This window comes from Lagenorhynchus albirostris, chromosome 11 (genome assembly GCF_949774975.1).
Source record: "Lagenorhynchus albirostris chromosome 11, mLagAlb1.1, whole genome shotgun sequence".
Classification (NCBI taxonomy): Eukaryota; Metazoa; Chordata; class Mammalia; order Artiodactyla; family Delphinidae; genus Lagenorhynchus; species Lagenorhynchus albirostris.
In genome coordinates, this window is record NC_083105.1 from 75,331,836 (window position 1) to 75,349,404 (window position 17,569).

The window sequence follows — 17,569 nt, forward strand, 5'->3', positions numbered from 1 at the left end:
CAGCTACGGCGTTCCTTGGTTGAGGCAGTTCGCTTGACGCAGAACACCCTACTTCGAGAAGTTGATTCAGGGAAGGAAACTCAGGGTGACCTGTGTCTCTTTGGGCTTGTGAGAAACCACGGGGATGTCTGCTGAGTGCGCCCACGGAAACGGGGGCCTGCTGCAAGTAGCCTTGCTTTCCCGTTTGGAAGGCTGCGTTCATGCTGCCTTGAAGCTACCTGACCTTCCCTGCTCTCGACAGGCCTGTTAGCCCTGTCAGAGTGCTTCGGGGAACGTTATGAGTCTGCTCTGTCTAAACCAGGTGCTTCCATGGCCGTGGTTCTGGTCCGCCTGACAAGCTCTAGAGCTAGAGGGAACCTCAACGTGACAAGCTGCCTCCAGCGTAGGCCCCTAGTAGCCGTGCAGAAAGGGAGGCAGGCAGCTGTCTCCATGAGTTCTCAGTCGCGTAGAGGCTTTATTTTAAAGGAAGTAGTACACTTTGGAGGACTCCTAGGCCTCTCGGGTATGCATCACTTTCCCTCCAAGTTCACCGAGTACCTCCAGACCCCTGTGGGGCGGCTGAGCAACTTCGAGGCCCATTGGTTGACCCCCCCACACACCACCCCCGGAGGCCCTCTGTGCGTGCCGCGCGATGGGCTACACACTGGACGTCCCTCGAGGAGCGCTACATTTCCAGAGCCCTCGAACAGCCTCAGGACAGCATTTCGGGTGAGTGCGACTTTGTCATGGCCCTTGTGTGAGCTGCCATGGGAAAACACTGTGCTTTGAATACTTCGAGGACCTCGTACCTGAAGTCACTCTGCCCGAGGAGAAAGTCAGCATCTCACCATGCCGTGTCGCTAACGGCACGCCCAGCACGAACACAGGCCTGGAAGAAAGGCCCCGAGTGGCGGTGCAGAAGCGGAGGCGTGCAGCAGTTTCCATGAGGCGGTGGCCTCGGCTCTGGGCACCTTCAACGGCAGCAGGGTTTTCTGGACACCTAGGAGGCTGGCGCGGGCCCCCTGTTCCCGGCAGGAACACTGAGTACCGCCGGGCCCACCCGGGTCTGCTAAGCAACATCCAGGCCCGTAGCCCTTTAGAGCCCCTCTGTGGATGCCCAGCGTAGGGAAACGCGCTGCACTCCCCTTGGGAGCAGCTTAGGGTCCTCAGCACTCGCACACGTTCCCGGACACCGTTCTGGCACGTCCCACATGGCGTCGAAGTCTTACGCATTACCCTAGGCTGAGCTGAACTCAGAGAAACCCTCGGCTTCGCAGTCCACCTAGGACCTCCTGCCTGAAGTCACCGTGCCTCCCGGAGAGAGTCGGCTTGCGTGCTTACTGCCATGTACGTCCCCTTCCTCCTGTGGCACTGCAGGCTTTGAATAGCCACAGGCCCAGAGGAGCAGCTACGGCGTTCCTTGGCTGAGGCAGTTCGCTTGACGCAGAACACCCTACTTCGAGAAGTTGATTCAGGGAAGGAAACTCAGGGTGACCTGTGTCTCTTTGGGCTTGTGAGAAACCACGGGGATGTCTGCTGAGTGCGCCCACGGAAACGGGGGCCTGCTGCAAGTAGCCTTGCTTTCCCGTTTGGAAGGCTGCGTTCATGCTGCCTTGAAGCTACCTGACCTTCCCTGCTCTCGACAGGCCTGTTAGCCCTGTCAGAGTGCTTCGGGGAACGTTATGAGTCTGCTCTGTCTAAACCAGGTGCTTCCATGGCCGCGGCTCTGGTCCGCCTGACAAGCTCTAGAGCTAGAGGGAACCTCAACGTGACAAGCTGCCTCCAGCGTAGGCCCCTAGTAGCCGTGCAGAAAGGGAGGCAGGCAGCTGTCTCCATGAGTTCTCAGTCGCGTAGAGGCTTTATTTTAAAGGAAGTAGTACACTTTGGAGGACTCCTAGGCCTCTCGGGTATGCATCACTTTCCCTCCAAGTTCACCGAGTACCTCCAGACCCCTGTGGGGCGGCTGAGCAACTTCGAGGCCCATTGGTTGACCCCCCCACACACCACCCCCGGAGGCCCTCTGTGCGTGCCGCGCGATGGGCTACACACTGGACGTCCCTCGAGGAGCGCTACATTTCCAGAGCCCTCGAACAGCCTCAGGACAGCATTTCGGGTGAGTGCGACTTTGTCATGGCCCTTGTGTGAGCTGCCATGGGAAAACACTGTGCTTTGAATACTTCGAGGACCTCGTACCTGAAGTCACTCTGCCCGAGGAGAAAGTCAGCATCTCACCATGCCGTGTCGCTAACGGCACGCCCAGCACGAACACAGGCCTGGAAGAAAGGCCCCGAGTGGCGGTGCAGAAGCGGAGGCGTGCAGCAGTTTCCATGAGGCGGTGGCCTCGGCTCTGGGCACCTTCAACGGCAGCAGGGTTTTCTGGACACCTAGGAGGCTGGCGCGGGCCCCCTGTTCCCGGCAGGAACACTGAGTACCGCCAGGCCCACCTGGGTCTGCTAAGCAACATCCAGGCCCGTAGCCCTTTAGAGCCCCTCTGTGGATGCCCAGCGTACGGAAACGCGCTGCACTCCCCTTGGGAGCAGCTTAGGGTCCTCAGCACTCGCACACGTTCCCGGACACCGTTCTGGCACGTCCCACATGGCGTCGAAGTCTTACGCATTACCCTAGGCTGAGCTGAACTCAGGGAAACCCTCGGCTTCGCAGTCCACCTAGGACCTCCTGCCTGAAGTCACCGTGCCTCCCGGAGAGAGTCGGCTTGCGTTCTTACTGCCATGTACGTCCCCTTCCTCCTGTGGCACTGCAGGCTTTGAATAGCCACAGGCCCAGAGGAGCACCTACGGCGTTCCTTGGCTGAGGCAGTTCGCTTGACGCAGAACACCCTACTTCGAGAAGTTGATTCAGGGAAGGAAACTCAGGGTGACCTGTGTCTCTTTGGGCTTGTGAGAAACCACGGGGATGTCTGCTGAGTGCGCCCACGGAAACGGGGGCCTGCTGCAAGTAGCCTTGCTTTCCCGTTTGGAAGGCTGCGTTCATGCTGCCTTGAAGCTACCTGACCTTCCCTGCTCTCGACAGGCCTGTTAGCCCTGTCAGAGTGCTTCGGGGAACGTTATGAGTCTGCTCTGTCTAAACCAGGTGCTTCCATGGCCGTGGCTCTGGTCCGCCTGACAAGCTCTAGAGCTAGAGGAAACCTCAACGTGACAAGCTGCCTCCAGCGTAGGCCCCTAGTAGCCGTGCAGAAAGGGAGGCAGGCAGCTGTCTCCATGAGTTCTCAGTCGCGTAGAGGCTTTATTTTAAAGGAAGTGGTACACTTTGGAGGACTCCTAGGCCTCTCGGGTATGCATCACTTTCCCTCCAAGTTCACCGAGTACCTCCAGACCCCTGTGGGGCGGCTGAGCAACTTCGAGGCCCATTGGTTGACCCCCCCCCACACCACCCCCGGAGGCCCTCTGTGCGTGCCGCGCGATGGGCTACACACTGGACGTCCCTCGAGGAGCGCTACATTTCCAGAGCCCTCGAACAGCCTCAGGACAGCATTTCGGGTGAGTGCGACTTTGTCATGGCCCTTGTGTGAGCTGCCATGGGAAAACACTGTGCTTTGAATACTTCGAGGACCTCGTACCTGAAGTCACTCTGCCCGAGGAGAAAGTCAGCATCTCACCATGCCGTGTCGCTAACGGCACGCCCAGCACGAACACAGGCCTGGAAGAAAGGCCCCGAGTGGCGGTGCAGAAGCGGAGGCGTGCAGCAGTTTCCATGAGGCGGTGGCCTCGGCTCTGGGCACCTTCAACGGCAGCAGGGTTTTCTGGACACCTAGGAGGCTGGCGCGGGCCCCCTGTTCCCGGCAGGAACACTGAGTACCGCCAGGCCCACCTGGGTCTGCTAAGCAACATCCAGGCCCGTAGCCCTTTAGAGCCCCTCTGTGGATGCCCAGCGTAGGGAAACGCGCTGCACTCCCCTTGGGAGCAGCTTAGGGTCCTCAGCACTCGCACACGTTCACGGACACCGTTCTGGCACGTCCCACATGGCGTCGAAGTCCTACGCATTACCCTAGGCTGAGCTGAACTCAGAGAAACCCTCGGCTTCGCAGTCCACCTAGGACCTCCTGCCTGAAGTCACCGTGCCTCCCAGAGAGAGTCGGCTTGCGTTCTTACTGCCATGTACGTCCCCTTCCTCCTGTGGCACTGCAGGCTTTGAATAGCCACAGGCCCAGAGGAGCAGCTACGGCGTTCCTTGGTTGAGGCAGTTCGCTTGACGCAGAACACCCTACTTCGAGAAGTTGATTCAGGGAAGGAAACTCAGGGTGACCTGTGTCTCTTTGGGCTTGTGAGAAACCACGGGGATGTCTGCTGAGTGCGCCCACGGAAACGGGGGCCTGCTGCAAGTAGCCTTGCTTTCCCGTTTGGAAGGCTGCGTTCATGCTGCCTTGAAGCTACCTGACCTTCCCTGCTCTCGACAGGCCTGTTAGCCCTGTCAGAGTGCTTCGGGGAACGTTATGAGTCTGCTCTGTCTAAACCACGTGCTTCCATGGCCGCGGCTCTGGTCCGCCTGACAAGCTGTAGAGCTAGAGGGAACCTCAACGTGACAAGCTGCCTCCAGCGTAGGCCCCTAGTAGCCGTGCAGAAAGGGAGGCAGGCAGCTGTCTCCATGAGTTCTCAGTCGCGTAGAGGCTTTATTTTAAAGGAAGTAGTACACTTTGGAGGACTCCTAGGCCTCTCGGGTATGCATCACTTTCCCTCCAAGTTCACCGAGTACCTCCAGACCCCTGTGGGGCGGCTGAGCACCTTCGAGGCCCATTGGTTGACCCCCCCCCACACCACCCCCGGAGGCCCTCTGTGCGTGCCGCGCGATGGGCTACACACTGGACGTCCCTCGAGGAGCGCTACATTTCCAGAGCCCTCGAACAGCCTCAGGACAGCATTTCGGGTGAGTCCGACTTTGTCATGGCCCTTGTGTGAGCTGCCATGGGAAAACACTGTGCTTTGAATACTTCGAGGACCTCGTACCTGAAGTCACTCTGCCCGAGGAGAAAGTCAGCATCTCACCATGCCGTGTCGCTAACGGCACGCCCAGCACGAACACAGGCCTGGAAGTAAGGCCCCGAGTGGCGATGCAGAAGCGGAGGCGTGCAGCAGTTTCCATGAGGCGGTGGCCTCGGCTCTGGGCACCTTCAACGGCAGCAGGGTTTTCTGGACACCTAGGAGGCTGGCGCGGGCCCCCTGTTCCCGGCAGGAACACTGAGTACCGCCGGGCCCACCTGGGTCTGCTAAGCGACATCCAGGCCCGTAGCCCTTTAGAGCCCCTCTGTGGATGCCCAGCGTAGGGAAACGTGCTGCACTCCCCTTGGGAGCAGCTTAGGGTCCTCAGCACTCGCACACGTTCCCGGACACCGTTCTGGCACGTCCCACATGGCGTCGAAGTCTTACGCATTACCCTAGGCTGAGCTGAACTCAGAGAAACCCTCGGCTTCGCAGTCCACCTAGGACCTCCTGCCTGAAGTCACCGTGCCTCCCGGAGAGAGTCGGCTTGCGTTCTTACTGCCATGTACGTCCCCTTCCTCCTGTGGCACTGCAGGCTTTGAATAGCCACAGGCCCAGAGGAGCAGCTACGGCGTTCCTTGGCTGAGGCAGTTCGCTTGACGCAGAACACCCTACTTCGAGAAGTTGATTCAGGGAAGGAAACTCAGGGTGACCTGTGTCTCTTTGGGCTTGTGAGAAACCACGGGGATGTCTGCTGAGTGCGCCCACGGAAACGGGGGCCTGCTGCAAGTAGCCTTGCTTTCCCGTTTGGAAGGCTGCGTTCATGCTGCCTTGAAGCTACCTGACCTTCCCTGCTCTCGACAGGCCTGTTAGCCCTGTCAGAGTGCTTCGGGGAACGTTATGAGTCTGCTCTGTCTAAAGCAGGTGCTTCCATGGCCGCGGCTCTGGTCCGCCTGACAAGCTCTAGAGCTAGAGGGAACCTCAACGTGACAAGCTGCCTCCAGCATAGGCCCCTAGTAGCCGTGCAGAAAGGGCGGCAGGCAGCTGTCTCCATGAGTTCTCAGTCGCGTAGAGGCTTTATTTTAAAGGAAGTAGTACACTTTGGAGGACTCCTAGGCCTCTCGGGTATGCATCACTTTCCCTCCAAGTTCACCGAGTACCTCCAGACCCCTGTGGGGCGGCTGAGCAACTTCGAGGCCCATTGGTTGACCCCCCCCACCACCCCCGGAGGCCCTCTGTGCGTGCCGCGCGATGGGCTACACACTGGACGTCCCTCGAGGAGCGCTACATTTCCAGAGCCCTCGAACAGCCTCAGGACAGCATTTCGGGTGAGTCCGACTTTGTCATGGCCCTTGTGTGAGCTGCCATGGGAAAACACTGTGCTTTGAATACTTCGAGGACTTCGTACCTGAAGTCACTCTGCCCGAGGAGAAAGTCAGCATCTTACCATGCCGTGTCGCTAACGGCACGCCCAGCACGAACACAGGCCTGGAAGTAAGGCCCCGAGTGGCGGTGCAGAAGCGGAGGCGTGCAGCAGTTTCCATGAGGCGGTGGCCTCGGCTCTGGGCACCTTCAACGGCAGCAGGGTTTTCTGGACACCTAGGAGGCTGGCGCGGGCCCCCTGTTCCCGGCAGGAACACTGAGTACCGCCGGGCCCACCTGGGTCTGCTAAGCGACATCCAGGCCCGTAGTCCTTTCGAGCCCCTCTGTGGATGCCCAGCGTAGGGAAACGCGCTGCACTCCCCTTGGGAGCAGCTTAGGGTCCTCAGCACTCGCACACGTTCCCGGACACCGTTCTGGCACGTCCCACATGGCGTCGAAGTCTTACGCATTACCCTAGGCTGAGCTGAACTCAGAGAAACCCTCGGCTTCGCAGTCCACCTAGGACCTCCTGCCTGAAGTCACCGTGCCTCCCGGAGAGAGTCGGCTTGCGTTCTTACTGCCATGTACGTCCCCTTCCTCCTGTGGCACTGCAGGCTTTGAATAGCCACAGGCCCAGAGGAGCAGCTACGGCGTTCCTTGGCTGAGGCAGTTCGCTTGACGCAGAACACCCTACTTCGAGAAGTTGATTCAGGGAAGGAAACTCAGGGTGACCTGTGTCTCTTTGGGCTTGTGAGAAACCACGGGGATGTCTGCTGAGTGCGCCCACGGAAACGGGGGCCTGCTGCAAGTAGCCTTGCTTTCCCGTTTGGAAGGCTGCGTTCATGCTGCCTTGAAGCTACCTGACCTTCCCTGCTCTCGACAGGCCTGTTAGCCCTGTCAGAGTGCTTCGGGGAACGTTATGAGTCTGCTCTGTCTAAACCACGTGCTTCCATGGCCGCGGCTCTGGTCCGCCTGACAAGCTCTAGAGCTAGAGGAAACCTCAACGTGACAAGCTGCCTCCAGCATAGGCCCCTAGTAGCCGTGCAGAAAGGGAGGCAGGCAGCTGTCTCCATGAGTTCTCAGTCGCGTAGAGGCTTTATTTTAAAGGAAGTAGTACACTTTGGAGGACTCCTAGGCCTCTCGGGTATGCATCACTTTCCCTCCAAGTTCACCGAGTACCTCCAGACCCCTGTGGGGCGGCTGAGCACCTTCGAGGCCCATTGGTTGACCCCCCCCCACACCACCCCCGGAGGCCCTCTGTGCGTGCCGCGCGATGGGCTACACACTGGACGTCCCTCGAGGAGCGCTACATTTCCAGAGCCCTCGAACAGCCTCAGGACAGCATTTCGGGTGAGTGCGACTTTGTCATGGCCCTTGTGTGAGCTGCCATGGGAAAACACTGTGCTTTGAATACTTCGAGGACCTCGTACCTGAAGTCACTCTGCCCGAGGAGAAAGTCAGCATCTCACCATGCCGTGTCGCTAACGGCACGCCCAGCACGAACACAGGCCTGGAAGAAAGGCCCCGAGTGGCGGTGCAGAAGCGGAGGCGTGCAGCAGTTTCCATGAGGCGGTGGCCTCGGCTCTGGGCACCTTCAACGGCAGCAGGGTTTTCTGGACACCTAGGAGGCTGGCGCGGGCCCCCTGTTCCCGGCAGGAACACTGAGTACCGCCAGGCCCACCTGGGTCTGCTAAGCAACATCCAGGCCCGTAGCCCTTTAGAGCCCCTCTGTGGATGCCCAGCGTAGGGAAACGCGCTGCACTCCCCTTGGGAGCAGCTTAGGGTCCTCAGCACTCGCACACGTTCCCGGACACCGTTCTGGCACGTCCCACATGGCGTCGAAGTCTTACGCATTACCCTAGGCTGAGCTGAACTCAGAGAAACCCTCGGCTTCGCAGTCCACCTAGGACCTCCTGCCTGAAGTCACCGTGCCTCCCGGAGAGAGTCGGCTTGCGTTCTTACTGCCATGTACGTCCCCTTCCTCCTGTGGCACTGCAGGCTTTGAATAGCCACAGGCCCAGAGGAGCAGCTACGGCGTTCCTTGGCTGAGGCAGTTCGCTTGACGCAGAACACCCTACTTCGAGAAGTTGATTCAGGGAAGGAAACTCAGGGTGACCTGTGTCTCTTTGGGCTTGTGAGAAACCACGGGGATGTCTGCTGAGTGCGCCCACGGAAACGGGGGCCTGCTGCAAGTAGCCTTGCTTTCCCGTTTGGAAGGCTGCGTTCATGCTGCCTTGAAGCTACCTGACCTTCCCTGCTCTCGACAGGCCTGTTAGCCCTGTCAGAGTGCTTCGGGGAACGTTATGAGTCTGCTCTGTCTAAACCACGTGCTTCCATGGCCGCGGCTCTGGTCCGCCTGACAAGCTCTAGAGCTAGAGGAAACCTCAACGTGACAAGCTGCCTCCAGCATAGGCCCCTAGTAGCCGTGCAGAAAGGGAGGCAGGCAGCTGTCTCCATGAGTTCTCAGTCGCGTAGAGGCTTTATTTTAAAGGAAGTAGTACACTTTGGAGGACTCCTAGGCCTCTCGGGTATGCATCACTTTCCCTCCAAGTTCACCGAGTACCTCCAGACCCCTGTGGGGCGGCTGAGCACCTTCGAGGCCCATTGGTTGACCCCCCCCCACACCACCCCCGGAGGCCCTCTGTGCGTGCCGCGCGATGGGCTACACACTGGACGTCCCTCGAGGAGCGCTACATTTCCAGAGCCCTCGAACAGCCTCAGGACAGCATTTCGGGTGAGTGCGACTTTGTCATGGCCCTTGTGTGAGCTGCCATGGGAAAACACTGTGCTTTGAATACTTCGAGGACCTCGTACCTGAAGTCACTCTGCCCGAGGAGAAAGTCAGCATCTCACCATGCCGTGTCGCTAACGGCACGCCCAGCACGAACACAGGCCTGGAAGAAAGGCCCCGAGTGGCGGTGCAGAAGCGGAGGCGTGCAGCAGTTTCCATGAGGCGGTGGCCTCGGCTCTGGGCACCTTCAACGGCAGCAGGGTTTTCTGGACACCTAGGAGGCTGGCGCGGGCCCCCTGTTCCCGGCAGGAACACTGAGTACCGCCAGGCCCACCTGGGTCTGCTAAGCAACATCCAGGCCCGTAGCCCTTTAGAGCCCCTCTGTGGATGCCCAGCGTAGGGAAACGCGCTGCACTCCCCTTGGGAGCAGCTTAGGGTCCTCAGCACTCGCACACGTTCCCGGACACCGTTCTGGCACGTCCCACATGGCGTCGAAGTCTTACGCATTACCCTAGGCTGAGCTGAACTCAGGGAAACCCTCGGCTTCGCAGTCCACCTAGGACCTCCTGCCTGAAGTCACCGTGCCTCCCGGAGAGAGTCGGCTTGCGTTCTTACTGCCATGTACGTCCCCTTCCTCCTGTGGCACTGCAGGCTTTGACTAGCCACAGGCCCAGAGGAGCAGCTACGGCGTTCCTTGGCTGAGGCAGTTCGCTTGACGCAGAACACCCTACTTCGAGAAGTTGATTCAGGGAAGGAAACTCAGGGTGACCTGTGTCTCTTTGGGCTTGTGAGAAACCACGGGGATGTCTGCTGAGTGCGCCCACGGAAACGGGGGCCTGCTGCAAGTAGCCTTGCTTTCCCGTTTGGAAGGCTGCGTTCATGCTGCCTTGAAGCTACCTGACCTTCCCTGCTCTCGACAGGCCTGTTAGCCCTGTCAGAGTGCTTCGGGGAACGTTATGAGTCTGCTCTGTCTAAACCACGTGCTTCCATGGCCGCGGCTCTGGTCCGCCTGACAAGCTCTAGAGCTAGAGGGAACCTCAACGTGACAAGCTGCCTCCAGCGTAGGCCCCTAGTAGCCGTGCAGAAAGGGAGGCAGGCAGCTGTCTCCATGAGTTCTCAGTCGCGTAGAGGCTTTATTTTAAAGGAAGTAGTACACTTTGGAGGACTCCTAGGCCTCTCGGGTATGCATCACTTTCCCTCCAAGTTCACCGAGTACCTCCAGACCCCTGTGGGGCGGCTGAGCACCTTCGAGGCCCATTGGTTGACCCCCCCCCACACCACCCCCGGAGGCCCTCTGTGCGTGCCGCGCGATGGGCTACACACTGGACGTCCCTCGAGGAGCGCTACATTTCCAGAGCCCTCGAACAGCCTCAGGACAGCATTTCGGGTGAGTCCGACTTTGTCATGGCCCTTGTGTGAGCTGCCATGGGAAAACACTGTGCTTTGAATACTTCGAGGACTTCGTACCTGAAGTCACTCTGCCCGAGGAGAAAGTCAGCATCTCACCATGCCGTGTCGCTAACGGCACGCCCAGCACGAACACAGGCCTGGAAGTAAGGCCCCGAGTGGCGGTGCAGAAGCGGAGGCGTGCAGCAGTTTCCATGAGGCGGTGGCCTCGGCTCTGGGCACCTTCAACGGCAGCAGGGTTTTCTGGACACCTAGGAGGCTGGCGCGGGCCCCCTGTTCCCGGCAGGAACACTGAGTACCGCCGGGCCCACCTGGGTCTGCTAAGCGACATCCAGGCCCGTAGTCCTTTCGAGCCCCTCTGTGGATGCCCAGCGTAGGGAAACGCGCTGCACTCCCCTTGGGAGCAGCTTAGGGTCCTCAGCACTCGCACACGTTCCCGGACACCGTTCTGGCACGTCCCACATGGCGTCGAAGTCTTACGCATTACCCTAGGCTGAGCTGAACTCAGAGAAACCCTCGGCTTCGCAGTCCACCTAGGACCTCCTGCCTGAAGTCACCGTGCCTCCCGGAGAGAGTCGGCTTGCGTTCTTACTGCCATGTACGTCCCCTTCCTCCTGTGGCACTGCAGGCTTTGAATAGCCACAGGCCCAGAGGAGCAGCTACGGCGTTCCTTGGCTGAGGCAGTTCGCTTGACGCAGAACACCCTACTTCGAGAAGTTGATTCAGGGAAGGAAACTCAGGGTGACCTGTGTCTCTTTGGGCTTGTGAGAAACCACGGGGATGTCTGCTGAGTGCGCCCACGGAAACGGGGGCCTGCTGCAAGTAGCCTTGCTTTCCCGTTTGGAAGGCTGCGTTCATGCTGCCTTGAAGCTACCTGACCTTCCCTGCTCTCGACAGGCCTGTTAGCCCTGTCAGAGTGCTTCGGGGAACGTTATGAGTCTGCTCTGTCTAAACCACGTGCTTCCATGGCCGCGGCTCTGGTCCGCCTGACAAGCTCTAGAGCTAGAGGAAACCTCAACGTGACAAGCTGCCTCCAGCGTAGGCCCCTAGTAGCCGTGCAGAAAGGGAGGCAGGCAGCTGTCTCCATGAGTTCTCAGTCGCGTAGAGGCTTTATTTTAAAGGAAGTAGTACACTTTGGAGGACTCCTAGGCCTCTCGGGTATGCATCACTTTCCCTCCAAGTTCACCGAGTACCTCCAGACCCCTGTGGGGCGGCTGAGCACCTTCGAGGCCCATTGGTTGACCCCCCCCCACACCACCCCCGGAGGCCCTCTGTGCGTGCCGCGCGATGGGCTACACACTGGACGTCCCTCGAGGAGCGCTACATTTCCAGAGCCCTCGAACAGCCTCAGGACAGCATTTCGGGTGAGTGCGACTTTGTCATGGCCCTTGTGTGAGCTGCCATGGGAAAACACTGTGCTTTGAATACTTCGAGGACCTCGTACCTGAAGTCACTCTGCCCGAGGAGAAAGTCAGCATCTCACCATGCCGTGTCGCTAACGGCACGCCCAGCACGAACACAGGCCTGGAAGAAAGGCCCCGAGTGGCGGTGCAGAAGCGGAGGCGTGCAGCAGTTTCCATGAGGCGGTGGCCTCGGCTCTGGGCACCTTCAACGGCAGCAGGGTTTTCTGGACACCTAGGAGGCTGGCGCGGGCCCCCTGTTCCCGGCAGGAACACTGAGTACCGCCAGGCCCACCTGGGTCTGCTAAGCAACATCCAGGCCCGTAGCCCTTTAGAGCCCCTCTGTGGATGCCCAGCGTAGGGAAACGCGCTGCACTCCCCTTGGGAGCAGCTTAGGGTCCTCAGCACTCGCACACGTTCCCGGACACCGTTCTGGCACGTCCCACATGGCGTCGAAGTCTTACGCATTACCCTAGGCTGAGCTGAACTCAGAGAAACCCTCGGCTTCGCAGTCCACCTAGGACCTCCTGCCTGAAGTCACCGTGCCTCCCGGAGAGAGTCGGCTTGCGTTCTTACTGCCATGTACGTCCCCTTCCTCCTGTGGCACTGCAGGCTTTGAATAGCCACAGGCCCAGAGGAGCAGCTACGGCGTTCCTTGGCTGAGGCAGTTCGCTTGACGCAGAACACCCTACTTCGAGAAGTTGATTCAGGGAAGGAAACTCAGGGTGACCTGTGTCTCTTTGGGCTTGTGAGAAACCACGGGGATGTCTGCTGAGTGCGCCCACGGAAACGGGGGCCTGCTGCAAGTAGCCTTGCTTTCCCGTTTGGAAGGCTGCGTTCATGCTGCCTTGAAGCTACCTGACCTTCCCTGCTCTCGACAGGCCTGTTAGCCCTGTCAGAGTGCTTCGGGGAACGTTATGAGTCTGCTCTGTCTAAACCACGTGCTTCCATGGCCGCGGCTCTGGTCCGCCTGACAAGCTCTAGAGCTAGAGGGAACCTCAACGTGACAAGCTGCCTCCAGCGTAGGCCCCTAGTAGCCGTGCAGAAAGGGAGGCAGGCAGCTGTCTCCATGAGTTCTCAGTCGCGTAGAGGCTTTATTTTAAAGGAAGTAGTACACTTTGGAGGACTCCTAGGCCTCTCGGGTATGCATCACTTTCCCTCCAAGTTCACCGAGTACCTCCAGACCCCTGTGGGGCGGCTGAGCACCTTCGAGGCCCATTGGTTGACCCCCCCCCACACCACCCCCGGAGGCCCTCTGTGCGTGCCGCGCGATGGGCTACACACTGGACGTCCCTCGAGGAGCGCTACATTTCCAGAGCCCTCGAACAGCCTCAGGACAGCATTTCGGGTGAGTCCGACTTTGTCATGGCCCTTGTGTGAGCTGCCATGGGAAAACACTGTGCTTTGAATACTTCGAGGACTTCGTACCTGAAGTCACTCTGCCCGAGGAGAAAGTCAGCATCTTACCATGCCGTGTCGCTAACGGCACGCCCAGCACGAACACAGGCCTGGAAGTAAGGCCCAGAGTGGCGGTGCAGAAGCGGAGGCGTGCAGCAGTTTCCATGAGGCGGTGGCCTCGGCTCTGGGCACCTTCAACGGCAGCAGGGTTTTCTGGACACCTAGGAGGCTGGCGCGGGCCCCCTGTTCCCGGCAGGAACACTGAGTACCGCCGGGCCCACCTGGGTCTGCTAAGCGACATCCAGGCCCGTAGTCCTTTCGAGCCCCTCTGTGGATGCCCAGCGTAGGGAAACGCGCTGCACTCCCCTTGGGAGCAGCTTAGGGTCCTCAGCACTCGCACACGTTCCCGGACACCGTTCTGGCACGTCCCACATGGCGTCGAAGTCTTACGCATTACCCTAGGCTGAGCTGAACTCAGAGAAACCCTCGGCTTCGCAGTCCACCTAGGACCTCCTGCCTGAAGTCACCGTGCCTCCCGGAGAGAGTCGGCTTGCGTTCTTACTGCCATGTACGTCCCCTTCCTCCTGTGGCACTGCAGGCTTTGAATAGCCACAGGCCCAGAGGAGCAGCTACGGCGTTCCTTGGCTGAGGCAGTTCGCTTGACGCAGAACACCCTACTTCGAGAAGTTGATTCAGGGAAGGAAACTCAGGGTGACCTGTGTCTCTTTGGGCTTGTGAGAAACCACGGGGATGTCTGCTGAGTGCGCCCACGGAAACGGGGGCCTGCTGCAAGTAGCCTTGCTTTCCCGTTTGGAAGGCTGCGTTCATGCTGCCTTGAAGCTACCTGACCTTCCCTGCTCTCGACAGGCCTGTTAGCCCTGTCAGAGTGCTTCGGGGAACGTTATGAGTCTGCTCTGTCTAAACCACGTGCTTCCATGGCCGCGGCTCTGGTCCGCCTGACAAGCTCTAGAGCTAGAGGAAACCTCAACGTGACAAGCTGCCTCCAGCGTAGGCCCCTAGTAGCCGTGCAGAAAGGGAGGCAGGCAGCTGTCTCCATGAGTTCTCAGTCGCGTAGAGGCTTTATTTTAAAGGAAGTAGTACACTTTGGAGGACTCCTAGGCCTCTCGGGTATGCATCACTTTCCCTCCAAGTTCACCGAGTACCTCCAGACCCCTGTGGGGCGGCTGAGCACCTTCGAGGCCCATTGGTTGACCCCCCCCCACACCACCCCCGGAGGCCCTCTGTGCGTGCCGCGCGATGGGCTACACACTGGACGTCCCTCGAGGAGCGCTACATTTCCAGAGCCCTCGAACAGCCTCAGGACAGCATTTCGGGTGAGTGCGACTTTGTCATGGCCCTTGTGTGAGCTGCCATGGGAAAACACTGTGCTTTGAATACTTCGAGGACCTCGTACCTGAAGTCACTCTGCCCGAGGAGAAAGTCAGCATCTCACCATGCCGTGTCGCTAACGGCACGCCCAGCACGAACACAGGCCTGGAAGAAAGGCCCCGAGTGGCGGTGCAGAAGCGGAGGCGTGCAGCAGTTTCCATGAGGCGGTGGCCTCGGCTCTGGGCACCTTCAACGGCAGCAGGGTTTTCTGGACACCTAGGAGGCTGGCGCGGGCCCCCTGTTCCCGGCAGGAACACTGAGTACCGCCAGGCCCACCTGGGTCTGCTAAGCAACATCCAGGCCCGTAGCCCTTTAGAGCCCCTCTGTGGATGCCCAGCGTAGGGAAACGCGCTGCACTCCCCTTGGGAGCAGCTTAGGGTCCTCAGCACTCGCACACGTTCCCGGACACCGTTCTGGCACGTCCCACATGGCGTCGAAGTCTTACGCATTACCCTAGGCTGAGCTGAACTCAGAGAAACCCTCGGCTTCGCAGTCCACCTAGGACCTCCTGCCTGAAGTCACCGTGCCTCCCGGAGAGAGTCGGCTTGCGTTCTTACTGCCATGTACGTCCCCTTCCTCCTGTGGCACTGCAGGCTTTGAATAGCCACAGGCCCAGAGGAGCAGCTACGGCGTTCCTTGGCTGAGGCAGTTCGCTTGACGCAGAACACCCTACTTCGAGAAGTTGATTCAGGGAAGGAAACTCAGGGTGACCTGTGTCTCTTTGGGCTTGTGAGAAACCACGGGGATGTCTGCTGAGTGCGCCCACGGAAACGGGGGCCTGCTGCAAGTAGCCTTGCTTTCCCGTTTGGAAGGCTGCGTTCATGCTGCCTTGAAGCTACCTGACCTTCCCTGCTCTCGACAGGCCTGTTAGCCCTGTCAGAGTGCTTCGGGGAACGTTATGAGTCTGCTCTGTCTAAACCACGTGCTTCCATGGCCGCGGCTCTGGTCCGCCTGACAAGCTCTAGAGCTAGAGGAAACCTCAACGTGACAAGCTGCCTCCAGCATAGGCCCCTAGTAGCCGTGCAGAAAGGGAGGCAGGCAGCTGTCTCCATGAGTTCTCAGTCGCGTAGAGGCTTTATTTTAAAGGAAGTAGTACACTTTGGAGGACTCCTAGGCCTCTCGGGTATGCATCACTTTCCCTCCAAGTTCACCGAGTACCTCCAGACCCCTGTGGGGCGGCTGAGCACCTTCGAGGCCCATTGGTTGACCCCCCCCCACACCACCCCCGGAGGCCCTCTGTGCGTGCCGCGCGATGGGCTACACACTGGACGTCCCTCGAGGAGCGCTACATTTCCAGAGCCCTCGAACAGCCTCAGGACAGCATTTCGGGTGAGTGCGACTTTGTCATGGCCCTTGTGTGAGCTGCCATGGGAAAACACTGTGCTTTGAATACTTCGAGGACCTCGTACCTGAAGTCACTCTGCCCGAGGAGAAAGTCAGCATCTCACCATGCCGTGTCGCTAACGGCACGCCCAGCACGAACACAGGCCTGGAAGAAAGGCCCCGAGTGGCGGTGCAGAAGCGGAGGCGTGCAGCAGTTTCCATGAGGCGGTGGCCTCGGCTCTGGGCACCTTCAACGGCAGCAGGGTTTTCTGGACACCTAGGAGGCTGGCGCGGGCCCCCTGTTCCCGGCAGGAACACTGAGTACCGCCAGGCCCACCTGGGTCTGCTAAGCAACATCCAGGCCCGTAGCCCTTTAGAGCCCCTCTGTGGATGCCCAGCGTAGGGAAACGCGCTGCACTCCCCTTGGGAGCAGCTTAGGGTCCTCAGCACTCGCACACGTTCCCGGACACCGTTCTGGCACGTCCCACATGGCGTCGAAGTCTTACGCATTACCCTAGGCTGAGCTGAACTCAGGGAAACCCTCGGCTTCGCAGTCCACCTAGGACCTCCTGCCTGAAGTCACCGTGCCTCCCGGAGAGAGTCGGCTTGCGTTCTTACTGCCATGTACGTCCCCTTCCTCCTGTGGCACTGCAGGCTTTGACTAGCCACAGGCCCAGAGGAGCAGCTACGGCGTTCCTTGGCTGAGGCAGTTCGCTTGACGCAGAACACCCTACTTCGAGAAGTTGATTCAGGGAAGGAAACTCAGGGTGACCTGTGTCTCTTTGGGCTTGTGAGAAACCACGGGGATGTCTGCTGAGTGCGCCCACGGAAACGGGGGCCTGCTGCAAGTAGCCTTGCTTTCCCGTTTGGAAGGCTGCGTTCATGCTGCCTTGAAGCTACCTGACCTTCCCTGCTCTCGACAGGCCTGTTAGCCCTGTCAGAGTGCTTCGGGGAACGTTATGAGTCTGCTCTGTCTAAACCACGTGCTTCCATGGCCGCGGCTCTGGTCCGCCTGACAAGCTCTAGAGCTAGAGGGAACCTCAACGTGACAAGCTGCCTCCAGCGTAGGCCCCTAGTAGCCGTGCAGAAAGGGAGGCAGGCAGCTGTCTCCATGAGTTCTCAGTCGCGTAGAGGCTTTATTTTAAAGGAAGTAGTACACTTTGGAGGACTCCTAGGCCTCTCGGGTATGCATCACTTTCCCTCCAAGTTCACCGAGTACCTCCAGACCCCTGTGGGGCGGCTGAGCACCTTCGAGGCCCATTGGTTGACCCCCCCCCACACCACCCCCGGAGGCCCTCTGTGCGTGCCGCGCGATGGGCTACACACTGGACGTCCCTCGAGGAGCGCTACATTTCCAGAGCCCTCGAACAGCCTCAGGACAGCATTTCGGGTGAGTCCGACTTTGTCATGGCCCTTGTGTGAGCTGCCATGGGAAAACACTGTGCTTTGAATACTTCGAGGACCTCGTACCTGAAGTCACTCTGCCCGAGGAGAAAGTCAGCATCTCACCATGCCGTGTCGCTAACGGCACGCCCAGCACGAACACAGGCCTGGAAGTAAGGCCCCGAGTGGCGGTGCAGAAGCGGAGGCGTGCAGCAGTTTCCATGAGGCGGTGGCCTCGGCTCTGGGCACCTTCAACGGCAGCA